Source organism: Mustela nivalis (genome assembly GCF_964662115.1).
Source record: "Mustela nivalis genome assembly, chromosome: Y".
Lineage (NCBI taxonomy): Eukaryota > Metazoa > Chordata > Mammalia > Carnivora > Mustelidae > Mustela > Mustela nivalis.
The window spans coordinates 14,405,760-14,432,982 of record NC_139041.1 but is presented as its reverse complement, the minus strand read 5'-3'; positions in this window follow the sequence as shown (position 1 = coordinate 14,432,982).

The window sequence follows — 27,223 nt, the reverse complement described above, 5'->3', positions numbered from 1 at the left end:
GGGACAAACAATACGACACTAACCAGGCACACAAAATGTGATGTTTGTTGAGGTCAGGTTTGAGAGAATATGTGTTTATCAAAGAGGACAAAAGATGACATTCTTTGTAGGAAATGAGGCTGAAAGAGAGGGAATGTGAGTTTTCAATGCATGTCAAATTGAATTGCTATCCATTAAATACCGACTTCCTATTTTCATCAATTTAATTATAATTGTTATTTGAAACACATTCAGCACACACACACAAACACACACACACACACACACACACACACACACAAACACAGATAAGACACACAAAGTTGGGGTGGAAGTGAAGAATAGCACTAATGAAGCAAACCTAAAAGAAAAGAACTAAGAGAAAAGGATAAATTCCAAGACGCATATTCACTCCAAAGGTTAGGTCAGGAAAGCTACAAAATCTCAGCTCTGTAGTAGTGACTAAAGCGTTTGAAGCAGTAATCAAACCCCTGTCAACGCACAGATGGTGAGGTGAAAATCATTTCCTGTTCAACTCTTCCAGACATTTAGGGAAGGCAATGCCATTTTCTTCTCATGGATTCCACAAATGGAGGAGGCGGATAAACTCTAATTTACTAGTATAAAGACCCAATTCAAATAATGACATTTTAGGAAATAAATTATATTCCATTTCAATAATTAAACATAATAAAAATATAATTCTTTCCTTTTCTCTGTCTTCACCTGCATTTGAAAGGGCCAGCTTGTTTTTGTTTTATTATTTTGTACTGTTGAGGAAGCCAGCCTGTCATTCATCATCCATTTTTGACAGAGTATTCACTGATGCTTTAGTTCCATATATGACCTAGTACTCCTCCTAAGATATGCCAGAACTATTCAACACCCATTAGCCAGTTCCCTCATTCCCTGCATGTCTCCTTTTTTCCTTGACTCTCAGCTTGATTCCTCAGAGTTCTGAGTTACTCCTGGTTTGTCTCCTTCTCTGACTTTTCACCCTTCAGTTTTTCCTTCTTTCTCTAAGAGCCGTGTTATTCCCCCTACGGCACATATGAGAGAAGCCATATGATATATTCCTTTGTCTCCTTGCCCTTTTCATTTCACAAACCCAGTCCTGTGCCATTCATGTTAGTGAAAGAACCGAGAGTTCATCCTCCCTAATGGCTGAGGAATACTCTGTTGCCAATATGGACCACACCTTCTTTATCCACTAGTCTTTGCAAGGACATTGCAGCTCAATCCTCAGTTCTGTTCAAGTGAGCCTTGTAGGCCACTGATATAGGCCATTAATTTTCCTTTGATTAAAGAGACTTGGTCAACAGGGTTATACCCATTAACACAGTAGGTAGAGATAAATAATGGTAACAAGGAGTGCTGTCCATTGCTCCTCCTTAAGGATTAGCTATTTTGTATAATGTCACTCTGCATCCAAAGGATGACAAACCGCAGAAAGACGGGATGTTATACAAGAGGCCTTATTTTTTCTGATATCTCTAGAAATTTCAGAAGAAATAGGAAAACTTTGCCATCTCTGGAGAAAGGTTGGCCTAAAAGATCATATACTGAACTTCATTTTCTTTTTTCTTTGTCTAGAAAGGTGAAGTGGGAAGTGAACACACAAGAAAAGGTGAGTTCTTGATCAGGCTCAGAGGGTTCTATTTCTGCCCTTCCCATGGCTTTCTATCTAAAACCATAGGATTCAAAGGTCATGAGAGAGTAATTGCTCCCTCCCTATCAGGGCACTTCTGACCAGGAAAATGGTCACCCAAGGAAAGCTCCCAGCTAACACCCACAACCATGCTAAAAATATGTCTGGAGTCTTCAATAGAAAGGTCATGAGTATCACTAGCATCTCAAGATATTGGGCCATAATGGCCTCCTGTTCTTTAGAAGTGAACAAGCACCAAAGGCAGACTCATCACCCAAAATCCTGAGGCCCAGGACAGACTCATGTACTTGTATTTCACAGGAGCAAGTGTGGAGCATGTTGGAAGAGACCCATAGACCATGTGAATTCATCTGAAAGACTTTCGTCCCCATTTGAAGATAACAACGTGTATCTCCAAAGGGATGCATTGAAGAGGATTCAAATGTTGAAGAACCTTGAGCATTTCCACAGTTTGGCACAGCTACCTTCTTGGAAAATGAATGAGATGTGGCAGCACAACCCTGCCTTAATGCTCTCATGATCATCCCCAAGTGGAAACATATCATGCGATAAGCAAACAGTGCCTCTTGTGGTAGTGGGCATGTTCTAATGGAGCCAGGAAAGGATGACAATGTGTCAACAAGGGGGCATTACAGCGGGACAGACATCAGATGCTACAGGTTGTTGAGGCAATCCATAAAGACAGAGAACAGGAGAATGAACAAGGAAGCTAAGAGTGACAGTCTGGCATTTTAGGATGTGGGATGTTCTTTGTACATGGCTGCATTCCACTGGGACCTAAATCCAAATTAAATAAACCATCCTCTGGACCCAGACAATTTTTTTACAGTTTTTGTTTTTATTTTTGTCAAAATATGGGCATGCACGTATTTGGTAGAGAAACAGAGATATCACAATTGGGGGTGGAGCTGGAGAGATAGAAGCAGACTTGCCTCTGAGCAGGAACTTGAGACCAAGATCAATGCAATGACCCTGGGATCATTAGTTGAGCTGAAGGCCGCCTCTGAACTTATGGTCACACCACAGGACCCAATTTTTGTCTTGAGAATACCTCCTAGTTCTAGACAAGAACAGCTGCACTGCAATTGCTCAGAAATGTAGGGGTACGGTATTTAGAGTTGGCAGGTGTTGCTTGCTCTATCTGACCTGCTTCTAAACCTGGTATAGCTTTTAGTCTTGAAGTCAGTGACTTGGCTATGGACAAACGACTCTCCCAAGCATATTTGGGTAAGAGAATTCCTCCATTGCTAGGTTTTCCAGGGTGAACGACACTATGTTTTCTGGGACTCTGCTTCTGTTGATGGTGATGGGACACCTATGTGCCTCTGAATCAGGATCTCTGTTTCTGCTCTCAGATGAGGGACACTTTCAGCACTGATTTCTCAAAGAAATGTTCAGCCATCTTTATTTATCTCACTCCTAGTTCTCCTACAATAGGAACCTTTGCATTCCTTGGAGTCGATGACTTCTCTAAGCTCATTGTCATGTTTTATCATTATAATTTGATCCTCTGCTTCTGCCAGGTATATCGCCTTTGCATCCAGTCTGCTACCCATCTTTCATCAGGGCCTCATTATTTTATTTTTTTAATCTCTTTTATTTCTGTGCTTTGAGACTCCCCAATGACTTCTATGTTTTTCTGATGTACAGTGAGTATCCTTGCTGCTGCTTTCCATCCTCCCTCGGTCCTGTTACAGGTTTCACTTTGATTGCATGGCCTTGATCATTTCTTGTTCTATTTCTTCGGTAGCAATTGATTCTTCCATATTTGAATTGCAATTAGGTCTCTCTCTTCTCTGTATTCGAAAAGCCGATTCTTTTTTCTAACCTGAAGGTAATTTTTTTGGAAGAAGAGATCATGGAGTGGCCAAGGGATGGCCTAAGAGGGAGTCTCGATTTTTTGTTGCATGAATGCCCTCTGCTGTTTTGTTGTGGCTCTCCCCTGTTATTGAGGCCAGTCAACTGCAGAGACTCTCCTTGCCTGTAGTTTTGATTGCCTAGTGTGTGGGTTGAATACAGTGAGGTTTATCTTGCTGGGCACTTGTGTGCATGTGAAAGGAGACCTTTAAACAACTCAACAGAACGAAGGTTGCAGAATTCTTTGCTCATGAGAGAGCATGTGGCCAGGGCTTTCTTCTATTTCCCTACAAGAGAGTCTGTTCTCGAACTAAGCAACTTGGGTGAGGAAGGCAGTCCCCCCTGTGTTTGACTGTTGGGACCTCGTGTTTGAAGCAGTAATGTGCTCACAGTCCTATCTTTTGCCAGTAGCTTCGTCTTTATGCTGCTTTTGTGAGAGCCCAAAATTTCTTATGCTCCCATTGAGTGATCTGCAGGAACACTGCCTCTCACACATGCACTGTCAGAACACACCATCTTCCCATTGTGTCTCTTGGTATTGTCTTTTTTCATGGTTTCCAGGCTGTCTGCACCTGGTTGCTTCTTGCTTGTTGGTGTCCTCTCAAAGAGAAACACAGTGTTATCTCGAGTCGATGTCTGCAAAGCTGGCAAATCTGAAATCTCCGGGTCTCAAAACCCTCTGTTGGCAAGAACTCATGCCATTTGGAACCTCTGCTGTCCACAGCCAATAGCATTGGGAAACATGCTCTTTGTGGGTTCCCAGTGTTCTCCACTCTCCTATAACTTTGTCTTTTGCATTGTCTCACAGCCCTCTGAAGCACCAACTGCCGACTTTCCCCCTAAACCATGTTTCCAATCTTGCAACTTATTCTCTCTTTTGCTATGGAGTTTGCTTTGTAGGCGCCAGATTCATTACTGCGATGTTGAAGTTGATGTGGTAATATTCCTGTTGTGTTCCTGGCTAAATACAAGAGTGGAGTTCCCAGACACTACTACCATCTCACTGCCCTGCAAAGCCCCACAGAATCTTAACCAGCCATAAGCAAGAATGAATTCTTGCCACTTGCCTCATGTGGCAAAATTGTGGAGAGCATTAGCCTATGTCACATCTATCAGTGCCAAAAAGACAAATAACATACGATTTCACTCTCTCCTGGTAGTCAAGAAAAATATGAAAAAAACAAGGGAAAGGGGGACAAAGAATACGACTCTAACCAGGCACCCAAAATTTGGAATTTGTTTGAAGACAGGTTAGTGATATCACGTGTTTATAAAAGAGGACTAAATTGGACATTCTTTGTAGGAAATGTGGCTAAAAGTGATGGAATGTGAGTTTTTAAGGCATATCAAATTAAGTTGCTATCCAAAGAAGACTGACTTCTATCTCTTGAAATTTCAAATTATGTGTTATGTGAAACACAGAGACAATACTCACACACACAGATAAGACACACAAAAGATGGGTAGGAAGTGAGGAATAGCACTAAAGAATGGAAACCCCAAATAAAATACTACAAAGTAGAAGTCACAGAGAATCCACATCAGAAACCAACCGAAATGAGAAAGATAAGTCCTTACCTATGAATAGTTAGTTCAAGTATTCAGGACTAATTCTCCTACCACTAGAAACAGATTTTTGGGCTGGATAATTAAAAATAAAAAGGGCAAAAAATTCCAACAAGAAAAGATAAAAAAACACAACAAGCTCAACCTTTTGTTGCCCATAGGAGATTTCCTTCTAATATAAAGATACGCACAGCTTGAAAGTGAGGGAATGGGGAAGACATAGGTTATGCAATTGTCAAGAAGAGAGCCAATATGATTGTGCCTATAGCAGATAGAGAGATTTTATTCCTTCGAGAGACAAAAGGTTACTGGAAGGTGTATTGTCTTGGTGGATTATCAAAACGTAAGAAACTTGGAATAACTGCCAACATATACACCACGAACGTGGGTGTATTTAATGTTGAAAGCATGTGAAAAGAAAGGAATGGAGTTGTGGAACTCCATCCAATATATTTGGGGACTAGGACGTCCACTTTTTGCATAGGTTAGATCATCCAGAAGGAAAGGTAGTAAATATTAACAGACATTATCATGGGCTCTCTAGACACCTTGAATTTTGGGGAAGCATGCATAAGTTGTGTCTCTGATGACCATAACAGAAGTTCATCCCAAGGGCAGACTTAACATTGTCTATCACAGATCCTGTGCTGGAGTCCAAAACAAGTCCTAATTAATGGAAGAAAATTCAAATCCTATCTTGTATACTTATGACCACGAGGGTATGAAAATGGAAAGAAATCACTCTCCAAAGGTAAATACAGCCAGGCACTAATAGGTGAAAAACACAACACACTCATGAACAACTAATGAATCAAAGAAAGGAAATTGAAAGGAAAATCAGAAAGTGCCATCAACAATGGAAAGTAAAAAAAACAAAAAAAAAAATGGGATGATGCCAAAACATATTATGAAGAAAATATATAAGGTTAAACGCATGTATTTCAAGCAACTAAAAACACAGGAAAAAGCAACCTACCTTGACGCCATAAGGAACTGGAAAAGGACAAACAAACTCCAAAGCTAACAGACAAAATGATATAATACAAATGTTTATTGAAATAAAAGAAATACAAACAAACTATTAGGAAAAAGTCAGGAGAACTCACAGGTCAGTTTTGAAAACTCACAAACTGAAGAAGCCATTACCTGGATAAAACATGGAGACAAGCACAAAGTTGGAAGTTTGAGACCACATGATCCTGATAGAAGGGAAAAAAATAACCTAAAAGACCCGTCTGTAGAATTATGTCAGCATATCCAAGAACTGAGAGAAAAGAATAAACTCCAAGAAACATATAAACTCCCAAGATTAGGTCAGAAACCTACATAATCTGAACTTTCTACTAGTGACTAAGGCATTTGAAGCAGTAATCAAAAACCTGCCAACACACAGAAGGCCAGGTCCAAATCCATTTCCTGGTCAACTCACCTAGACATTTAATGAAGACAAGGTCGTTTCATTTCATCAATTCCAGAAATGGAGGAGGCATGTATATTCTAATTTAGAAGTACAAAGACCCAATTCAGATAAGGACATTATAGGAAACAAATTCCATGCCATTTTAATAAGTAAAGATAATAAAAATATACTCCATTCCTTTTCTCTGTTTTAACTGCTTTGAAAGGGCCAGTTTATTTTTAAGTTATTTTTTTTGTTACGTTGAGAAATCCAGCCTGTTATCAATCATAGCTTTTTGACATATTAGTCGCTGATGCCTTAGTTCCATATACGACCTAGTGTTCATCCTAAGATATAACACAACTCTTTTTTTTTCCTTTTTTAAAATTCATTTATTTTCAGCATAATAGTATCATTATTTTTTTAATTTATTTATTTTCAGAATAATAGTATCATTATTTTTCACCACACCCAGTGCTCCATGCAACCCATGCCTTATATAATCCCCACCACCTGGTACCCCAACTTCCCACCCCCTGCCACTTCAAACCCCTCATATTGTTGTTCAGAGTCCATATTGTCTCATGATTCACCTCGCGTTCCAAATCCCCAGCTCCCTTCTAACTCCAATGTCCTCCATGCTATTTGTTATGCTCCACAAATAAGTGAAACCATATGATAATTGCTCTCTGCTTGACTTATATCACTCAGCATAAGCTCTTTCAGTCCCATCCATGTTGGTACAAAAGTTGGGCATTCATCCTTCCTGATGGAGGCATAATACTCCATAGTGTATATGGACCACATCTTCCTTATCCATTCGTCCATGGAAGGGCATCTTGGTTCTTTCCACAGTTTGGCGACCATGGCCATTGCTGCTATAAACATTGGGGTACAGATGGCCCTTCTTTTCACTACATCTGCATCTTTGGGGTAAATACCCAGTAGTGCAATTGCAGAGTCATAGGGAAGTTCTACTTTAATTTCTTAAGGAATCTCCATACTTTCTCCAAAGAGGCTGCACCAACTTGCATTCCCACCAACAGTGTAAGATGGTTCCCCTTTCTCCACATCCCCTCCAACACATGTTGTTTTCTGTCTTGCTAATTTTGGCCATTCTACCTGGTGAAAGGTGATATCTCAATGTAGTTTTAATTTGAATTTATCTCATAGCTAGATATGATGAACATTTTTTTCATGTTTCTGATAGCCATTTGCATGTCTTCATTGGAGAAGTGTCTGTTCATATCTTCTGCCCATTTTTTGATATGATTGTCTGTTTTGTGTGTGTTGAGTTTTAGGAGTTCATCATAGATCCTGGATATCAACCTTTTGTCTGTACTGTCATTTGCACATACCTTCTCCCATTCCGTGGGTTGCCTCTTTGTTTTCTTGACTGTTCCCTTTGCTGTGCAGAAGCTCCCGATTTTGATGAAGTCGCAAAAGTTCATGTTTGCTTTTGTTTCCTTTGCCTTTGGAGACATATCTTGAAAGAAGTTGCTGTGCCTGATATCAAAGAGATTACTGCCTATGTTCTCTAGCATTCTGATGGACCCCTGTCTCACGTTGAGGTCTTTTATCCATTTTGAGTTTAACTTTGTGTACGGTGTAAGAGAATGGTCGAGTTTCATTGTCCTACTTAAGTTGCCCAGTTTTCCCAGCACCATTTATTGAAGAGATAGTCTTTTTTCCACTGTATATATTTTCCTGTTTTAATGATTTTTTGACCATAGAGTTGAAGGTCCATATCTGGGCTCTCTACCCTGTTCCACTGGTTGATGTGTCTGTTTTTATGCCAGTACCATGCTGTCTTAATGATCACAGCTTTGTAGTAAGGCTCAAAATCATGTAACATGATGCCCCCAGTTTTATTTTTGTTTTTCAACATCTCCTTCGTGATTCAGAGTCTCTATTTTTTTTTTACTTTGACAGAGAGAAATCACAAGTAGATGGAGAGGCAGCCAGAGAGAGAGAGAGAGAGAGAGAGAAATAGGGAAGCAGGCTCCCTGCTGAGCAGAGAGCCCAATGCAGGACTCGATCCCAGGACCCTGAGATCATGACCTGAGCGGAAGGCAGCGGCTTAACCCACTGATCCACCCAGGCGCCCCAGTGTCTCTTTTGGAGATTATTTGATCCAGCTCTTTGAAGAATACCGGTGGAATTTTGATCAGAATAGCATTAAAAGTATAGATTGCTCTAGGTAGTATAAACATTTTACAATATTTATTCTTCAGATCCAAGAGCAAGGAATGGTCTTCCATCTTTGTATGTCTTCTTCAGTTTCTTTCATGAGTGTTCTGTAGTTCCTTGAGTACAGACCCTTTACCTCTTTGGTTAGGTTTATTCCCAGGTATCTTATTGTTTTTGGTGCTATAGTTAATGGAATCAATTCTCTAATTTCCCTCTCTGTATTTTCATTGTTAGTGTATAAGAAAGCCACTGATTTCTGTACATTGACTTTGTATCCTGCCACGTTGCTGAATTGCTGTATGAGTTCTAGTAGTTTGGGAGTGGAGTCTTTTGGGTTTTCCATATAAAGGATCATGTCATCTGCAAAGAGAGAAAGTTTGACTTCTTCATTACCAATTTGGATACATTTTATTTCCCTTTGTTGTCTGATTGATGTTGCTAGGACTTCTAATATTATGTTGAACAAGAGTGGTGAGAGTGGGCATCCTTGTCTTGTTCCTGATCTCAACGGGAAGGACGCAAGTTTTTTTCCCATTCAGGATGATATTTGCTGTGGGTCTTTCTTAGATAGATTTGATGAAGGTCAGGAATGTTACCTCTATCCCTATACCTTGAAGCCTTTAAATCAGGAACGGATGCTGGATTTTGTCAAATGCTTTTTCTGCATCAATTGAGAAGAACATGTGGTTCTTCTCTCTTCTCTTAATAATTTGTTCTATCACATTGATTGGTTTGCGAATGTTGAACCATCGTTGTAGCCCAGGGAGGAAACTCACCTGGTCATGGTGGATAAACTGTTTAATATGCTGTTGGATCCTGTTTGCTAGGATCTTATTGAGAATCTTAGCATCCATATTCATTAGTGATATTGGTCAGAAAATATGCTTTTTGGTTGGGTGGTTGCCTGTTTGGGGGATCAGGGTAATGCTGGCTTCATAGAAAGAGTCGGAATTTTCCCTTCTGCTTCAATATTTTTGAAACAGTTTCAGAAGAATAGGTGTTATTTCTTCTTTGAAAGTTTGGTAGAATTCTCCAGGGAATCCATCAGGACCTGGGCTCTTGGTTTTTGGGAGGTTTTTAATCACCACTTCAATCTCGTTACTAGATATTGGTCTATTCAGGTTGTCAATTTCTTCCTGATTCAGTTTTGGGAGTTTATAGTTTTCCAGGAATGCATCCATTTCATCTAGGTTGCTTAGCTTATTGGCATATAACTGTTGATAATAACCTCGGATGATTGTTTATACTTCCTTGGTGTTCATTGTGAACACTCCCTTGTCATTCAAAATTTTATATATTTGAGCTTTCTCTCTTTTCTTTTGGATTAGTGTCACCAATGGCTAATCTATCTTATTGATTCTTTCAAAAAACCAGCTTCTAGTTTCATTGATACGTTCTACTGTATCTCTGGTTTCTACCTCATCGATACCAGCTCTCATCTCCATTATGTCCCTTCTTATCTGTCGAGTTTGTTTGATTTGTTGTTGATCCTTCAGTTCTTTAAGGTGTAGAGAAAGTAGCTGTGTTCTGGATTTTTCAGATTTTTTGTGGAGGCTTGGATGGCTATGTATTTCCCTCTTAGGACCACCTTTGCTGTATCCCATAGGTTTTGGATCAAAACGTCTTCATTGTCATTGGTTTCCATGAATTGTTTTTGATCTCCTGGTTGATCCAAGCATTCTTAAGTAAGGTGTTCTTTAGCTTCCAGGTGTTTGAGTTCCTTCGGAACTTTTCTTGTTATTGAGCTCAAGTTGCAAAGCATTGTGATCTGAGAATGTGCAGGGAATAATCTCAATCTTTTGGTATCGGTTGAGTCCTGATTTGTGACCCCAGTATGTGGTCTATTCTGGAGAAGGTTCCATGTGCACTTGAGAAGAATGAGTATTCTTTTGCCTAGGGTGGAATTTTCTGCATATATATGAGTTCAATCTGGCCCAAAGTGTCATTCAGTGATCTTGTTTCATTATTGATTTTCTGCTTCGATGATCTGTCTATTTCTGAGAGAGGCATGTTAAGATCTCCAACGATTTGTGTATTCATATCAATATGATTCATATCTTCATTAACAATTTTCTTATGTAATTGGCTTCTCCAATATTGGGAGCATATATATTTACAATTGTTATATCATCTTGGTGGATAGTCCCTTTAAGAATGATGTATTATATCATATGGTTCTTGTTCTTTCTTTTATTGATGTGTTGTATCACATTGACTGATTTGCGGATGTTGAACCAACCTTGGAGCCCTGGAATAAATCCCACTTGGTCGTGGTGAATAATCTTTGTAATGTACAGTTGAATCCTATTGGCTAGTATTTTGTTGAGTATTTTCGCATCTGTGTTCATCAAGGATATTGGTCTATAGCTCTCTTTTTTGATGGGATCCTTGTCTGGTTTTGGGATCAAGGTGATGCTGGCCTCATAAAATGAGTTTCGAAGTTTTCATTCCATTTCTATTTTTTGGAACAGTTTCAGGAGAATAGGAATTAGTTCTTCTTTAAATTTTTGGTAGAATTCCCCCCAGAAGCTGTCTGGCCCTGGGCTTTTGTTTATGCTGAAAAAGCTTTTGACAAAGTACAGCATCCCTTCCTGATCAAAACTCTTCAAAGTGTAGGGATAGAGGGCACATACCTCAATATCATCAAAGCCATCTATGAAAAACCCACCGCAAATATCATTCTCAATGGAGAAAAACTGAAAGCTTTTCCGCTAAGGTCAGGAACACGGCAGGGATGTCCTTTATCACCACTGCTATTCAACAGAGTACTAGAGGTCCTAGCCTCAGCAATCAGACAACAAAAGGAAATTAAAGGCATCCAAATCGGCAAAGAAGAAGTCAAATTATCACTCTTCGCAGATGATATGATACTATATGTGGAAAACCCAAAAGACTCCACTCCAAAACTGCTAGAACTTATACAGGAATTCAGTAAAGTGTCAGGATATAAAATCAATGCACAGAAATCAGTTGCATTTTTCTACACCAACAGCAAGACAGAAGAAAGAGATATTAAGGAGTCAATCCCATTTACAATTGCATCCAAAACCATAAGATACCTAGGAATAAACCTAACCAAAGAGACACAGAATCTATACTCAGAAAAATATAAAGTACTCATGAAAGAAATTGAGGAAGACACAAAGAAATGTAAAAATGTTCCATGCTCCTGGATTGGAAGAATAAATATTGTGAAAATGTCTATGCTACCTAAAGCGATCTACACATTTAATGCAATGCCTACCAAAGTACCATCCATATTTTTCAAAGAAATGGAACAAATAATGCTAAAATTTATATGGAACCAGAAAAGACCTCGAATAGCCAAAGGGATATTGAAAAAGAAAGCCAACGTTGGTGGTATCACAATTCCGAATTTCAAGCTCTATTACAAAGCTGTCATCATCAAGACAGCATGGTACTGGCAAAAAAACAGACACATAAATCAATGAAACAGAATTGAGAGTCCAGAAATATACCCTCAAATCTATGATCAACTAATCTTCGACAAAGCAGGAAAGAATGTCCAATGGCAAAAAGACAGCCTCTTCAATAAATGGTGCTGGGAAAATTGGACAGCCACATGCAGAAAAATGAAATTGGACCATTTCCTTACACCACACACAAAAATAGACTCAAAATGGATGAAGGACCTCAATGTGCAAAAGGAATCCATCCAAATCCTTGAAAAGAACACAGGCAGCAAAAGGCAAAAGGCAAGGGCAGCAAGGGCAAAAATGAACTATTGGGATTTCATCAAGATCAAAAGCTTTTGCACAGCAAAGGAAACAGTTAAAAAAATCAAAAGACAACTGACAGAATGGGAGAAGATATTTGCAAACAACATATCAGATAAAGGACTAGTGTCCAGAATCTATAAAGAACTTAGCAAACTCAACACCCAATGAACAAATAATCCAATCAAGAAATGGGCAGAAGACATGAACAGAAATTTCTGCAAAGAAGACATCCAGATGGCCAACAGACACATAAAAAAGTGCTCCATATCACTCGGCATCAGGGAAATACAAATCAAAACCACAATGAGATATCACCTCACACCAGTCAGTATGGCTAAAATTAACAAGTCAGGAAATGACAGATGCTGGCGAGGATGCAGAGAAAGGGGAACCCTCCTACACTGTTGGTGAAAATGCAAGCTGGTGCAGCCACTCTGGAAAACAGTATGGAGGTTCCTCAAAATGTTGAAAATAGAACTGCCCTATGACCCAGCAATTGCACTATTGGGTATTTACCCTAAAGATACAAACGTAGTGACCAGAGGGGCACGTGCACCCGAATGTTTATAGCAGCAATGTCCACAATAGCCAAACTATGGAAAGAACCTAGATGTCCATAAACAGATGAATGGATCAAGAAGATGTGGTATATATATCAATGGAATACTATGCAGCCATCAAAAGAAATGAAATCTTGCCATTTGCGACAACATGGATGGAACTAGAGCATATCATGCTTAGCGAAATAAGTCAAGCAAAGAAAGACAACTATCATATGATCTCCTTGATATGAGAAAGTGGTGATGCAACTTGGAGGCATAAGTGGGTAGGAGAAGAATAAATGAAACAAGATGGGATTTGGAGGGAGACAAAACATAAGTGACTCTTAATCTCACAAAACAAGCTGAGGGTTCGTGGGGGGAGGGGACTTTGGAGGAGGGGGTGGGATTATGGACATTGGGGAGGGTATGTACTTTGGTGAGTGCTGTGAAGTGTGTAAACCTGGTGATTCACAGACCTGTACCACTGGGGATAAAAATATATGTTTATAAAAAATAAAAAATTAATTTAAAAAAAAGAATGATGTATTGTCCTTTTGAATCTCTGACTAAAGTCTTTAGTTTAAAATCTAATTTGTCTGATATGAGAATAGCTACCCCAGCCTTTTTTTGAGGCCCATTGGCATTAAAGATGCTGCTCCATTCCTTCACTTAGTATGGGTGTATCTTTAGGTTTAAAATGGGTCTTCTGTAGACAACATATAGATGGGTCCTGTCGTTTTACCCCTGTGCAACCCTGTGCCATTTTATGGCGCATTTAGGCCATTCACATTGAAGGTGATTATTGATTGATACGTATTTATTATCATCATGTTAACTTTGAAGACTTTCTTTCTGTAGACTGTCTCTATATTTCTGTTCAATGCTATTCTTGGGCTTTTTCTTCCTTTAAAGAAGCCCTCTTAATATTTCCTGCAGTTTTGGTTTGGTGGTTGCATAGTCTTTTAAGCCATGCCGGTCCTGGAAACTCTTTATCTCTCCATCAATTTTGAATGTCATTCCTGCTGGATAAAGTATTCTTGGTTGCATGTTCTTCTCATTCAGTGCCCTGAATATATCTTTTCAGCCTTTTCTGGCTTATCAGATCTCTGTGGACAGGTCTGACATAATTCTGATGGGCTTTCCTCTGTACATAAGGATCTTCTTTTTCCTAGCTGCTTTCAAGAGGTTCTGCCTACAATTATAATTCTTCATTCTTACTATTAGGTTTATCAAGGACTTTCAAGGATCTGTAATCTGGGGGGAAACCTTTCAGCCTCTAGTACATGAACCTGGTTCCATTCCCAAGATTTGGAAAATTTTCATGTAGAACATGTTACACTATATCTTCTAGACTTCTTTCTTTCTCCTCCTCTTCAGGGATTACAATAATTCTGACGTTGGAACTTTTCATGGCATCATTTATTTCCCTGATTCTGTTTTCGTGGCTCCTAAGCTGTTTGTTCCAGGCTTCCTCCTTGTCCTTTATCTCTATCTGTTTGTCGCCTAGATCACTAATTCTATTATGTCTCAGTTACTCTAGCGTTGAGAGAATTTAGATTAGATTGGAACTCATTGAGAGGATTGTGAAGTCTATCCCTGGTAGCTTTCAGCTCTTCCCTTATATTAAAAACATGATCTCAGGTCATTTTTAGTTCAGCCCTAATCAATTCCATTTGATCACCCATGGCTTTCTCCAACCTAGCTATTGCTTGGATAATTTTTAGCCTGAATTCTCTATCCAACATATTGTCTATATTGATAGCCGTTATCTATGTTGCAAAAGGACCATCCTCTGTATTTTTCTTCTGTTGGGCATTCCTCCTCCTAGTCATTTTGGTGAGAGATTGCTGAATGGGTGTAGCTGCCTGTATCGACTGTGGTGCAGTCAAGGTGCACCCTGGAATGCTTCTGAGCACCAGGGATCCCCACCCAAATGAGAGGAAAAAGAAAAGGAAAAAAAGAGAGAGGGAGAGAGACAGGAAAGAAAGATAAGATAAAAGACAAGATTTCACCAAAATGGGCTCCAAGGTACATATATGAAGTATACAAACAGACACAGACAAACAATAAGACTGATAAAGGTATATGACAAGAGAAATATATATATGCAAATAAAGGAAGAACCTCCCCAAAAAGAACCCTGATTGTAAGATTTATATGCTATTAGGACAAACACAGAAACACAGAATTATGGTAGAAGAAAAAGTTGGGCTATTGGTTGTAAATTCTCTGTGTGGGTGAGGAAGTTTGTTTTGATTCTTTCTGGATGAATCTTGATATCTTTGTTAAAGGACTCAACTTTCTTAAGATACGGTGGGATAATGAATTGGTTTACCTATAGGGATGGAATTGATTGTGGAAGGGGTATTACCTTGAAGTTAAGCTCTATATTAATATTCGAAAATAAAAATTAAAAAATGAATTAACTAGAATAAACTAAACTAATATTTAAAAAAAGAAGTTTAAAAAATAGAAATGCAAAAGGAAAACACAGGTGTTTGAATCAAAAATTCAGGTTAGAAGTTTATTATGGAATTTGATGTACTGGACATCTCACTGTGATGGTAAATAGGTTAAAAAATTATCTATATAATAATAAAAAATTAACTATATAAAAAATATAAGCCAGAAGAGTGGGATCTAATTAATAATAAAAATTGTCCTATGCTGTAGTGGTGGTTGTTCCCTTGTCATCTTTTTTTTTTTCTTTTTCTGGATTGTTATTTGAGGGAGAGGCCTACCACATGGGTTTTCAGTTCTTGAAGTTCTCTCAGCTATGTCCTCCCGCCACCCTCAAGGGGGTGGGCTCTGAGGAAACTGTTTTTTCGGGCTTTTCTTCTCTGAAAGTTTTTCTATTTGTTCACTTTTGCTTCTCTTTCTCGCCTAGACTGCTTTTGAAGGTTTTTGTAGGTTTAGAGGAAAGCAAACTGTACCCTGACCTCCCTCTCATAGAGATGCTTCAATCTGTCTGCAGAGCCCAAATAAATCCCCCCTTGGCTGCTGGCAGAGCAGCTTCCCTGTCGTGGTCCCTGGGGACTCAGGACTTTTTGCTTGTACCCAAAACCATGGCAGCAGCGGCTGTTTGGGCAGCTCCAAGTGCCAGAGAAGATCGAAGCAACGATTGCACACTGAGATTTTCCCACTGGCTGGGGCTGGGAGTGCCTGGTCTTTCCATTCTGAGAGCACCTGGCTGGCATTTGTGTGCCCCGATCTCAGGGGAGGGTCAGTGGCATGAATCGAAAGAACTCTGAAGGCAAAACAGGGCACTTGTGTGGGGACTGCAAAAAGGCTGTGCTTCTGTTGGCTGGTTAGGCTCCTGGCCCCTAACCAGGAGCTGGGTGCCATGCACTCTCAGGCGTGCTGGTGGTTCAGGGACCAAGACCTGGTTTCTCTACTGCATTCTCTCTGGCTATGGGCTAGGGGTGGCTGTCCTGGGTCTGGGGATTTAAGCCCCCACCCTAACACGCAGATTCCCGCAATTTCCCCCCCCCCATAATCCTTTGCTCTTTTTGACTGATTTCTACCAGACTCCCGAGTTAATGCTGGTCCCCAGGTGCAGGGCACTCTCGTATTGGAATATTACTTTCCAAAGGGTCACCTCTGGTGGCTCCCTCCCCCTTTTGTTTATCTTCCAATATCAGTCTGACTTTCCCACTCCTCTTTACCTGCCCACTGGCGTCTTCTGCTCCAGTAGAGATCCAGACATGTATAAATCTGATCTCAGGCTGATTTCGTGGATGATTGGAGATCCTTGGAAGATAACCAACTCACTTTGGGGTGCAGGTTGAAAGGGTGCCCCCTCCTACTTCCCCGCCATCTTGGCTATTTCATAAGATATACCACAACTCCTAAACACCCATTAGCCAGTTCCCACATTCCCTGCATGTCTCTCTTTACTGTAACCCTCAGCATGGTTTTCAGAGACCTGAGTCACTCCTGGTTTTTCTCCTTCTCTACATATTCTTTTCAGTTTTCCCTTCCTTCTACTAAGGCCATGGTATTATTCCTGGGGGCATTTAGGAAGGAAGTCATATGATATCACCCTTTTTCTCCTTTTCCATTCCACATCACCCAGTACTGTGGCATTCATGTCAATGCAAGTACCAGGGGTTCAATCTCCCTGATGGCTGAGGAATACTCTGTTGGCAATAGGGACTACACCTTCTTTAACCACTAGTCTTTGCAAGGGCATTGAGTCTCTATCTACAGTTCTGTTCATTTGAACCTTGTAGGGCATCAATATAGGTCATTCATTTTCCTCTGATTAAAAAGACTTAGTAAACATGGCTATAACCATTACCACAGAAGGTAGAGTTAACTAGTGATGGCAAGGACTGCTGTCCAGTGCTCTTCCTTAACGGTTATCTATGATGCAGAAGGACAAACTCCTTGAAGCCTTTGCAAAGACATTTAAGGTAAAGCCAGGTAAACAGATCCCCCTAATCATTTATGACTAGTATTTCTTAAAACTAGGAGATGTGGGCCCAGACAGCACAATATTTCCATGCCCTAACATCTTTCCTTGAAAAGGGACTTTTCGTCCCTTAGTCATTACTGATCCATAGGTTAAAGATGATGAGAAAGAACTCTCTCACGCACAGGATGAAAACCTCACAGAGAGCTGATGATACCCAAGATGCTTTACTGTTTCTTGAGATCTCTAGAAATTGTAGTGGAAATAGCAAAGCCTTGCTGTCTCTGGAGAAATGCTGGACTAAATCCTGGTATACCTAATCTCATTTCTTTTATTTTTGTGTAGAAGGGGAAGTGGGATATTAACACACAAGACAAACTGAGTTCATGATCAGGCTCAGAGGGCTCTTTTTCTGTCCTTCCCGGGGCTTCCTATCTAAAGCTGTAGGACTCAAAGTTCATGTTAGAGGGACGGTTTCTTCAGTGAAGCCAGCTTCTGTGAATACTAAAGCATTGTGGTTATAACAACCTGTCCTCATTAACCCACGCCTGAAAACTACACTTGGCTGGAATAGTCATGGGTGAGACAAGAGGAACACAAGCCCTTCCAAACTGCTGGAGCTGCCTGGGTCTCTCATAAAGGCAGTTTGCAAAGCAAGTCGTTGTCACCTTCTCCATGGCCGAATTCATAGTCCCTGGTCGTGACTGTCATCACCAGCCCTCTGGACTTCGGAGAAAGGCATGATCCACCCTTCCATCTTAGCCATAAAAGGCCAAAAAAAAAAAATCATGCCTCAAACAAAGCCTCAAGGGAGGAAATGTGAGCCCTGGACATGATTATTGTTCTCCCACCCAATCAGGGAAATTCTGACCAGGAATAAGGCCACCCAAGGAAAGCTCAACGGAAACACTCGGAACAGTGCCAAAGACATGTCTGGAGTTTTCAAGAGCTAGGACACGTGTATTCGAGCATCTCTAGAAATTTTGCCAAAATGGCCACCTTATATTCAAAGTGACAATGCACCAAAGGCAGACTCTATATCCTATAACGTTAGATCCAAAAAGGATACATGCACTTGGAGTCCACAGAAGCAAGCATGGAGCATGTTGGACGAGACCTATAGCTCAAGAGAAGTGATCTGAAAGACTTCCATGCCTATTTCAGAATTACAACTTGTATCTCCAAAAGGACGCTTTGAAGAGAATTCAAATGTTGAAGAACCTTTTGCATTCCCAGAAGGTTAGCAGCTCCTGTCTGGGGAACTGCATGGAGATGTGAAAGCACAAGCTTGCCTTAACCCTCTCATCACCATCCCCCAAATGGTTTCATGCAATAAGGAAACTGTCCCTCTTGTGGAATATGGGCATGTTCTAATAGAGCCAGTAGAAATGTACAATGTGACAACAAGAGGCCATTACAGCGTGACAGAGAATGGATGCTACAGGTTGTTAATGGGATACAGGAAGACAAAGAACAGGAGAATGAACAAGGGATCTCTGAGTGAAGGTTTGGCATTTTAGGATGGTGGGAGGTTCTCTCTAACTGGCTGCATTCCATAGGGACCTAGGTTCAAATTAAATAAAACATTCTCTGGCCCAGTCAATCCTTGCACACTGAATTTGTTATTGTTGTTGTTGTTGTTGTTGTTGTTGTTGATTGTTTGTTTTGTTTTTGTCAAACAATGCACATGCCCATATTGGACAGAGAGACAGAGAGATAACAATCAGGGGGTGGAGCTGGAGAGGGAGAAGCTGGCTTCTCCCTGAGCAGAGAACCTGAGACCAGAGTTGATGCCAAGACCCTGGGATCATGAGTTGAGCTTAAAGCCGCCTCTGAACTGATGGACACACCGGGACCCAGCTTTTGACTTCTGAATACATCCTTGTTTTAGACAAGAGCCGCTGTCCTGTCATTGTTCAGAAATGCAAAGGATACCTATTTTGGCTTGGGCTGGTGTTGATTGAGCTATCCACCTGCTTTGAGAGCTGGTATAGCTTGTTCTCATAAAGTCAGTGACATGGCTATGGAGACAATACTCTCCCATGCATATTTAGGTAAAGATAATTCCTCCACTGTTAGATTTTGCAGGGGGATTGACACTATGTCTTTTGGTGCTCTGCTTCTGTGGATGGTGATGGGAGTCCTCTGTGCCTCTGAATCTGGATCTCTTTTTCTGCTCACAGATGAGGACAGTTTCAGATCTAATTTCTCAAAAACAGGTTCGGCTTTCTTTTTTTTTCTCTCACTCCTAGTTCTCCTACAATAGGCACTTTTTCCATTCCTTGGAGTCAATGACTTCCTTAATCTCATTGCCATGTTCCATCATTCTTCCTTCTCTCTTTGGATTTCCTTCCTTATTTTCCAGTCTTTTTTTTCCAGGTCACTATATCAGACATCATTTTCTTTTCTCTTTGACTAGAAAGGGGTAGTGGGACATTAAAACCAGGACATCCTGAGTTCTTGGTCATGCTCAGAGGGTTGTTTTTCTGTCCTTCCCCAGGCTTCCTACCTAAAGCCATCGGTCTCAAAGGTCATGGGAAAAAGATGGCTGCTTCAGAGAAGCCAACTTCTGTGATATCACCAAGCTTTAAAGTCATAGAAACCACTCTTCCCCAAACCACACCTGATCTACACTTGGCTGGATTAGTCATGGGTGGGCCAAGAGAATTCCAAGTACTCCCAATCCACTGGAGCTGCCTGGGTCTCTCACTAAAACAGTTTGAAAAGCGAGTCAGTGTCACACTCCCCAAGGCCACTTTTGCAGTCTATTGTCGTGACAGTCAGCACCAGTCATCTGGACTACAGCAAAAGACAAGAATCCACCATTCCATCTTATCCACGATAGGCGAAGAACGAATCAGATATTGAACAGAGACTCAGGGAAGGAACTCCATGTCCCCCACATGTAAATGGTCCTCCCAACCAATCAGGGCACTTCTGACTAGGGAAAGCCCATCCAAGGAAACTTCACAGGAAGCACCCACAACCTTGCCAAAGGTAAGCCTGGAGTTTTTAACAGCGAAGACATGAGTTCTTCTAGCATCTCAAGAAATCATGCCAAGAGGGCTTCCCGATCTTCAAAGTGACCAAGCATGAAAGTCAGAGTCTACACCCTAGAACACGTGTCCCTAGACGAGCTCATGTACTTAGAGTCCACAGGAGCAAGTGTAAAGTATGTTGGAAGAGACATATTGCTGAGGGAAAGCTATCTGAAAGACACTCATCCCCGTTTCAAGAAGAAAATGTGTATTTCCAAAAGGAAACATGGAAGAGGATTCAAATGTCGAAGAACCTTGAGCATTCCCAGAGGGTGATGCAGCTACCCTGGAGGAACAGATGGAGATATGGCTGCACAAGCCTGCCTAACCCTCTCATGAAAACCCCCCTATTGCCTTCATGCGATAACCAGTGTCTCTTGCAGAAGATGTGCATGTTCTAATGGAGCCAGGAGAGAAAGAACAATGTGACAACCAAAGGCCACACCAGTGGGACAGACAGCGGATGCTACAGGTTGGTGAGGAAGTACAGAAAGACAAAGAACAGGAGAATGAACAAGGGAGCACAGATCGAAGGTCTGGCATTTTAGGATGGTGGGAGGTGCTCTGTATCTGACTGCATTTCTTAGGTTCCTAGGTCCAATTAAACTGGAATCATTGTAATCTGTTTGTTCGTTTGTTTGTTTTTCGTCAAAGAATGCACAGGCACGTATTTGAGAGAGAGACAGAAATATTACATTTAGAGGGTGGAGATTGGGAGGGGAATCACACTTGCCCTTGAGCAGGGAAGCTGAGATCACAGTCAAGGCCCTGGCCCTGGGATCATAGATATGAGCTGAAGGCTGCCTCTGAACTGATGGACAAACCACAGGACCTAATTTTTGTCTTCTTAATAGCTCAGAGTTCTAGACAAGAACCACTGATCTGTCATTGTTCAGAAATGCAGGGGATACGGATTTTGTCTTGAACTAGCTTGGCTTGCTCTATCCAACCTGCTTCAAGAGCTGGTATAACTTATCATCTTGAAGTCAATGACTTGGCTATGGACACACTACTCTCCCACACGAATTTGGGTAAAAGGAATTACTCCATTGGTAGCTTTTGCAAGAGGAATGACACTATGTCTTTAGGTGCTCTGCTTCTGTTGATGGTGATGGGAATCCTCTGTGCCTCTGAATCTGGATCTCTGTTTCATCTCCCAGATGAAGGACATTTTCAGCTCTGATTTCTCAAAGAAATGTTAGGCCTTCTACATTCTCTTGCTCATAGGTCTCCTACAATAGGCTCCTCTTTCCATTCTTTGGAGTTGATGATTTCCCAAGCTCATTGTCATCTTCCATCATTCTTCTTCTCTCTTTCTCTTTTCTTCCTTCTCTTACAGTATTTGTCTTACAGGTCACTAATTTGATCCTATGTTTCTGCCAGCTTTTTTGACTTTGTATCCAATCTGCTACAAATCTTTTCATCAGGGACCCAATACTTTATTATATTTTTTATCAGTTTTATCTCTGTGATTCGAGACTCCCTGATGTCTTCTGTGTGTTTCTGATGTACAGTGAGTATCCTGTTTGTTGCTTTTAATCCTCCATTGGGCGTGTTACATTTAGAGGTTTCACTTTGATTGCCTGGCCATGATCAATTCTTATTCTTTTTCCTCAGCATCAGTTGACTCTTCCATCTTTGCATTGTATCTATGTCTCTGTCTTCTTCTCTCTATTCACAAAGCCCATTCTGTTTTCTAACCCCTTAGGTTAATGGCTTTAGGAAGAAGAGATCATGGAGTGTCCAAGGGCTGGCCCTTGAGGAAGACTCGGTTGAGTGTGGCATGCATGCCCTTTGCTGTTTGGACTTAGGAAGGCAGTCCCCCAGTGTTCCAAGGTTGGGACTTGATTTTTGTACACGAGGCAGCTAATGTCCTCACCGTCAAGTCTTTGCCAGTAGTTCGGTCTTTATGCTGATTGTGCAAGAGCCCCAAATTTCTTGTACCCCCATCAAGTCATCTCTACGAACACTGCCTCTCTCAGAGGCACAGCCAGAACACACCATCTTACCACTGTGACCCCTCGTACTGTCTCTGATCATGGTTTCCAGGCTGTCTTGTTCGTGTCATCTCCAGGTTGCTTGTTGGTGTCATCTCTAGGAGCAACACAGTGTTGTCTCATGTTGTCTGAAATTGATATCTGCCAAGCCTGCTGATCTGAACAATCCGACCTCAAGACCTTTTTTTGGCAGTAACTTGTGCCCTCCAGATCGTCTGCTGGCCACAGCCAATGGCATTGACAAACTTGCTCCTTAGGGGTTCCCCCAGTGTTCTCCTCTCTCCTGTACCTTTGTCTTTTGCATTGGATTACTGCCCTCTGAAGCACGAAACGTCCCTAAGCCATGCTCCAGTCTTCTTCCATAGACTCTGCAACTTTTTTCTCTTTTAATGTAATACTTACTTTGTAGGCTTCAGGTGAATTTATGCCATGTGCAGTTGATGTAGTCATCTTCCTTTTGTTTTCATGGCTAATGACAAGCCTGGAGTTCCCAGACACTACTACTATCTCACTGTCCTCCAAAGGCACCACAGACTCTTACCCAGCCTTAAGGAAGAATGAATTCTTGCCACTTGCCTCATGTGGCATAGTTATGGAGAGCATTGGGCTACTTCGCATCTCTCAGTCTCAGAAAGACAAATATTATATGATTTCACTCTCTCATGGTAGTAATGAAACATGTGAAAAAGCATGTCTGACGTTCCCCAGACACACAAAATTTTGTGTTTAAGGCAGGTTAGTGGGAATACGTGTTTATAAAAGAGGACTAAATGGGACATAATTTGAAGAAAATGTTGAACGTGATAAAATGTGAGTTTTCAAGGCATATAAAATGGATTTGCTATCCATAATGGCCGACTTCTTATCACTTGAAATTTCATAATAAGTGTTATGTGAGATGAGACAAGAAAACGGGAAAGTAGGAAAAGGCACAGTCTCAGCCTTTACCCCATAGGATGGTGATTTCCTACCAAAGAACTCCAATAACCCAAGACATCAGCCTGAGATCTGAATTGTACATGTCTGGACCTATACTGGGGTAGAAGACACAAGTGGGCAGGAAAAGCGGAGTGAGGACATCAGGCTGAGATTTAAAGATAAACAAAAATGGAAGGGAGCCACCGAGGTGGCCTGTTGAAAAGTAATACCCCAATACTAGAGTGTCCTGCATCTGGGGACCAGCATTAACTTGGACTCTGTTTGACAGCACTTGAAAAGAGCAAAGCATCATGGTAATAAATTGTGGGAATCAGGTGGCTAAGGACAGGGACGTAAGTCTCTGAACCCAGGACAGCCTCCCCTGACACTGAGCCAGAGGGAGTGTGGTGGGGAAAGCATGTCTTGGTCCCTGAGCCACCAGTGAGCCCAAGATCGTGTGGGATCTGGCTGTGTGATGGGATGGGAGCCTCACCAGACAGCAGAAAAGTGAGCCTTGCTAACAGAGTCTGAGACACATGCATCCCTTACTTCACCTGAGAAAGGTGTGCGAAGGCCCTGCCCGGTGCTTTTAGACGAATGCCATACTATCAGAGCCTGAGACGCATGTGTGCCTCACACACTCTGAGAGAGGTGTGCGAAGGCCCAGGCTCGTGCTCTTGGACCCGTGCCCTGCTATCAGAACCTGATATGGATGTGACCCAGACCCTTCCCTGAGAGAGGTGCTTGCAAGCCCGTCAATCTTAAACCATGAAATGCCAGGCACTCGGAGCATGGGCAAACATGAAAATCTCAGTGTGCCTTTACTCCTTTGAACCTCTCTGGCAGACTGGAGCCTCCCAGAGAATGGCTGCTGCCATGGTTTGTCTACAAGCAGAAGATCTTGCGTACCCCACGACCGTGACTCAAAATCTGCTCTGCCAACAGCCAAGGGGAAATTTATATGGAAACTGCAGCACCCGCAGGTGAGCAGACTGAGGCTTCTCTCTGAGAGGGAGGTTGGGGTGCAGTTTCCTTTCCTATAAACCTCCAAAAACTATCAAAAGCAGTCAAGGCAAGAGAAAAAAAAAACTGAGCAAACAAAACCGTCAGAGAAGAAAGTCTTAAAAAATAGGTTTCCTCAAAGCCCACCCCCTTGAGAGAGGTGGGAGGACATAAATCAGGGAACACCATTGACTGAAAATCACCTGGCAGGCCCCTCGCCCAAAATATACCAACCAGGAAAAAAAAAAAAAAAAGACTACAAGAGAACAACCACCACTATTTCAGAGACACAACTTTGACTTTTAACTCTTTCCCACTATTCTGATTCATTTGTTATATATAGATAATTTTTTAACAAATTTCCCATCACACTGAGATGTCCAGTACATCAAATTCCATATTAACCATCTAACCTGAACTTTTGTAATCATACACTTTGGTTTTTCTTTTGCATTCTATTTTTATTTTTTTTTAATTTAGTGTAGTTTAGTCTGGTTTATTTTTTAATTTTTATTTTTTAATGTTAATATAGAGTTAAACTTCAAGGTAATCCCCTTTCCCCAATCAATGCTACCCCTATAGGTAAACCAATTTTTAATCCCCTTTATCTAGGAAAGTTGAGTTTTTTAACAAAGATATCAAAAATATCAAGATACATCCAGGAAAAATGAAAATAAACTTCCTCACCCACACAGAATTTATAATCAATCTCCTATCTTTATCTCCTCCAGTGTTTCCGTATTTTTGTTTTTGTCCTGATACTATACAATTCTTATACTCGGTGTTCTCTTTGATGAGGAGATATATATATATATATATATATATATATATATATATATATATATATATATATATAGTAAGGCACATCAGGATCACCTGGAGATATATATATATATCTTGCCCCATATAAAAGTATATGACATGATATGTATCTGAACAAACAAAACCGTCAGAGAAGAAAGTCTTCTTCTTCAGTCTTTTTGTTTGTCTGTGTTTTTAAATCTTTCCTTAGGGGACATATGGGCTGAACATTTTTTATCTTCCATTTTTTTTCCCTCACTCTCCATCTCTCTTTATTTTCTTTATCTTTTCTTTTTTCTCTCGTTTCGGTGGGGAATCCTGTTTGCTCAGATGCATTCCAGGGTGCACCTTGACTGCATCTCGGTCGATACATCCAGCTATATCCGTTCAATCATCTCTCACAAAAATGTCTATGAAGAGGAATGTAACAGAGAAGAAAAATACAGAGCATGGGCCTTCTGCAATAGAGCTAATGGCTTTCAACAAAGTCAATATGTTTGAAAGAGAATACAGGCTCACAATTATCCAGGCAATAGCTAGGTTTCAGAAAGCCATGGATGAAAAAAAAAAAAAGTTTGAATGGGGCAGAACTGAAAGCCACAATGGATGAAGTTCACAATGTTCTCAACGAGTTCCAATTGAATCTAAATTCTCTAAATGCTAGGGTAACTGCAAAAGAAGATAGAATTAGTGATCTTGAGTACTAACGGAGAAAGAGGATCAGGAAGAAATCTGGAACACACAGCTTAGAAGCCACAAAAACAGAATCAGGGAAATAAAAGATGACATGAAAAGTTCCAATATCAGAATTATAGGAATCTCTGAAGGGGAGGAGAAAGAAGGACGTCGAGAAGATATAGTGGAACAAGCTCTTCATGAAAATACACCCAGTCTTGCAATTGGAGCCAGCCTTCATGTACTATAGGCAAAACAGTCTCCTCCCCAATATTATAGAGTCAAAAAAAAATCAAGGCACCTGATAGTAAAACTGAAAAACCATAAGTGTGGATACAATTTCTTGAAAGCCGCTAGGACATAGAGGGTCCTTACGTACAGAGGAAAGCACATCAGGATCACCTGGCTATCCAGAAAAGGTTGGCAAGATATATTCAGGGCACTTAATGAGAAGAACATGCAGCCAAGAATACTTTATCCAGCAATACTGACATTCAAATTGGATGGAGAGATAGTTTTCAAGACCGGCAAGCTTAAGAGACTATGTAACCATAAAGCCGACATTGCAGGGTATATTAAGGGGGGTTCTATAAAAGAGGAAAAATCCTAAGAATAGCATTGAACAAAAATATAGAGACAATAAACACAAAGAAAGACTTCAAAGGTACCTCAATGTCAATAAAAACGTACCTATCAGTAATCACTCTCAATGTGAATGGCCTAAATATGCCTATAAAACAGCACGGGGTTGCAGATTGGATAAAACAACAGGACCCATCCATATGTTGTCTACAAGAGACCCATTTTGAACCTAAAGATACACCCAGACTGAAAGTGAAGGGATGGAGAAGCATATCTCATGCCAATGGGTCTCCAAAGAAGGCCGTGGTAGCAATTCTGATATCAGACTAATTAGATTTTAAACTAAAGACTGTAGTCAGAGATACAGAAGGCCACTACCTAATCCTTAAAGGGATTATCCAGCAAGATGATCTAACAATTATAAATATCTATGCCCCCAATATGGGAGAAGCCCATTACATAAGAAAACGGTTAGTCAAGATAAAGAGTCATATCGATATGAATCCATAAATAATATGAGATCTTAACATGCCTCTCTCAGAAATAGACAGAACATAGAAGCAGAAAATCAATAAAGAAACAAGAGCATTGAATGATACATTGGGCCAGATGGACCTCATAGATATACAGAACATTCCACCGTAGAACAACAGAATACTCATTCTTCTCATGTTCACATGTAACCTCCTCCAGAACAGAGCACATACTGGGTCACAAACCACGACTCAACCGATACCAAAAGACTGAGACTATCCCAGCACTTTCTCAGATCACAGTGCTTTGAAACTTGAGCTCAGTCACAAGGAAAAGTTCAGAAGGAACTCAAACACATGGAATCTAAAGGGACCTTGCTT